Below are 3,744 nucleotides of genomic sequence, written 5' to 3'. Positions count from 1 at the left end.
CAATCATTACAATTGATTTTATAAATAAGATTTGACAAATTTTCTTTCTTTTCTTTGTCTTTAATTTTTGAGAGGAAGCCGAGATGGCAGCCAATGAAGCAGAGCGAAAAGAGCTTGCGTGGGGATGAAGCGAAGAGCACCAGTGATTTGTAGTGCAGCTATCCTCCTAGTTTTGTCAATTAATTTGGTGTGGCATGCTTTTTCAGTTGCCTGCCACCAGAAAGCAGCCCCAAACAGAAGAATTGGTTCGATAACAGCTGAATAGAGCCAGAGTATAATGTACGGTTTGAGCCCCCAACTGCGACCAATAGCTCTTCTACAGCAGTAGGTGGCGCATAACTTTTATTTATTTGTATTTAAATAAATATTTTTAATAGTACAAAATAAAACTGTTATTCTTTATGAGTTCATTTTTATTTATTTGTATTTAAATAAATATTTCTTAAGTACAAAATAAAACTGTTATTCTTTATGAGTTCATTTTTATTTATTTGTATTTAAATAAATATTTCTTATTACTTAAAAAAACTCCACCGCTCTTGTTGCTTGTCTAAACAGAAAACTGATTTTATACTTAAAATTAAAATACAATGAATTGGTATGTTCAATCCATGTCATCAGATTTTGGCTGATCATTTACACAAAGAGAGCCTAAATAAAGAGAATTTGTAGTTTTTATATAACTTCTCCCCCATTAGACTAATGAATCCCGGATCATTATACATAATTGAACATTTACGAGAGAAATGTTTTTAATACATTTTTACTGTTTTCAGTTTCTATCTCATTTGTTGCTCTATACTAGTTTTTATTTCATGTTCTATACTTGGCGTTGAAGTCAGCGTTTCCCCTTCTTTAAAAAATAATTCTGAATACCTTCTTATTAAACCATTTATAGCTTGTGCTTCTTCTTTATTTAAATGTTTCGTTTCTATTTTATTTAGTGGATCTGGTACTGCTTCTAACACTTCTGCTACTGGTTGTGAATATGCTTCAAATGAAATTAATTGATTATTTATCATTATACTACCTTTTTCTAAATCTAGTTTAGATTTTAATGCATGTAAAATATCTGTACCAATGATAAAACTATAAGTCTTGCCTGCTGGAAATGGTACGGCCTTCCATCTAATTCTTCCCATATGACTCATTTTAAACTCATTAGGTATGGCTGTATGAACTTCTTGATTGAATATTGTTGTATTGTTTATTGTTGAATATTTTATAGGTGATATAGTTATTTTTGGAAACTCATTTAATTTAGAATCTACTAAACTCACTCCTAGTGCACCTGTATCTATTAATGCATTATATGAACTATTTTGAAACGTTATTTTTATTATTGGGATTATGTTGTCCGAGGCTAGTTTATAAAAAACTCGTTATTAACTTCCATTTTACTTTGTTCTACATTATCAACTTCCATTGGTTGATTTTGGGTTCTATTATTATTATTCTGATTTTTCTGTCCAAAACTATTATTTCTACTAAACTGACTAGATTGATTCTGATTATCATATTTTCGGTTTTGAATATAGCCATTCTGATTATTATTTTGTCTTTGATTTCCATAATTTGGATTGAACTTATTGACACGAAAGTAAGCGTTATTTTGCCACTTGTCAGTTTTACTTTTACTATTGGGACTTAATCTAAATTCATTCTTAATACAAAAATTTTCATAATTAATATAAATCATTTTATCAATCATACCGTTAAAAGTTGTGACTTCCTGTAATGCATATAGGAGAGTTCCTTGCACCATTCTTTTTACAACGTTGATAAGCATACTCTCTACGTAACTTAAATCTATATCTGGTCTATTACTGTAGAAGGATCTAAGTTCATCTGCTTTCGTTTTAAGCGCTTGGACTTTTTCGACTAGCTCGTTTACATTATTCGCTTTTAATTGTGGAATGCGATTAAGCAGCTCCCCTGGTTCTATGTCAGGTTTGAGTTGTCTTCTTAACGCTGTTTTTATTATTTTCCAGTTTTCGTAATTATGTATATGTTGTACTGCTGCCTTAGCTGGACCCTGTATTTTTTCCAAAAATATAGATGACACTGCAAACTTTTTTAACTCGATGTCTCCTATTCTCTCCAAGTAAAACTTCATGCATTGAATAAATGCAGCTACAGATACTGTACCACTGCCAGTGAAGATTGACAGATGTTTTATTTCCGCTAATATACGCTCTCTTTGTTTAGATTACGTAATCCACGGTTCGTTATTGTTTTGTAACATCGCTTGAATGGCTTGCTGCGTAGCCAACAACGCTTTTTGGAGCTGATCCATGGTGCTGTTTCCCTGGATATTGTTATTATTTGACTCCGTCATTGTTTGATTTTTTTTTCTCAGCTTCTGTATATTTTCTTGTTGTTACTAATTTCACAACACTTAGTAAATATTGTTATCAAAATTTTTTTTCGATAACTTATAACTATGTTTTATTGTTCGGATTCCTGATTAGCTATTAATTTAAATCAGCTTTTCTTGTTGGTTCCGTTTTTTTTTTTTCATTTATGTTCTAATCTTATTTATTTTAATTGACAGGTTTTTAACTTTTATACGTTAAAAACTGCTGCAGTCACTTTTTATTTTCTTCTTTATATAGGTTCTTTTGCGGATTAATTAAAAAATATTTTATTTTTCTTTTTAATCCTACCGCGACTGCGCCACTTTTATTTATTTGTATTTAAATAAATATTTTTAATAGTACAAAATAAAACTGTTATTATTTATGAGTTCATTTTTATTTATTTGTATTGAAATAAATATTTTTAATAGTACAAAATAAATCTGTTATTCTTTATGAGTTTATTTTTATTTATTTGTATTTAAATAAATATTTTTAATAATACAAAATAAAACTGTTATTCTTTATGAGTTCATTTTTATTTATTTGTATTTAAATAAATATTTCTTATTACTTAAAAAAACTCCACCGCTCTTGTTGCTTGTCTAAACAGAACTCAACTCATTTTATTCTTAAAATTAAAATACAATGAATTGGTATGTTCAATCCATGTCATCAGATTTTGGCTGATCGTTTACACAAAGAGAGCCTAAATAAAGAGAATTTGTAGTTTTTATATAACTCATACGGCTTTGCGGGCTCTCTCAGCCAAGTCGTCTTTCCAGCTGAGTTAAGAGTCCAGAATAATACCCAGATATTTGACGTTCGAACTTAAATTTAGAGTAACGCCCTTTATCTTTGGTAAGGAAAATGTCAATATTTTATATTTCCTGGTGAAGAGAATAACCTCTGTCTTTGCGGGGTTAATATCAAGACCGAATTCCCTACACCATTTAGTGACAATGAGGAGCGCAGAGTTAATAACATTGGATAAAACTTAGGGGAATTTGCCAGATGAGGCAATAGCAATGTCGTCCGCATAAGCTATAACACTGCATCCGGATTGTTCCAAAAGTTTTAGCAAAGAATTAACCGCTATGTTCCATAGAAGAGGAGAGAGAACCCCTTGAACCTTGTGAGAACCTTGTGGTGTTCCCCGACAGACTGCTTTGGAGGATTGAACACTTCCGATGTCGGATGTAATAATCCTAGTTTTGAGAAGGGCCTCTACAAATTTAACCAGACTATTGTCGAGATTTAGTTTTGAGAGGGGTTTTATGATACCATTGGGGCAGACATTGTTGAAAGCGCCCTCAATATCGAGAAAAGTGGCAAGTGTGAATTCCCTGAGAGAGATGGAGTGGTCAACTTGCGAGATGAGTGCATG

This window comes from Teleopsis dalmanni, chromosome 1 (genome assembly GCF_002237135.1).
Source record: "Teleopsis dalmanni isolate 2A chromosome 1, ASM223713v2, whole genome shotgun sequence".
Classification (NCBI taxonomy): Eukaryota; Metazoa; Arthropoda; class Insecta; order Diptera; family Diopsidae; genus Teleopsis; species Teleopsis dalmanni.
The sequence above is the reverse complement of the archived record's forward strand: the minus strand, read 5'-3'. Positions refer to the sequence as shown.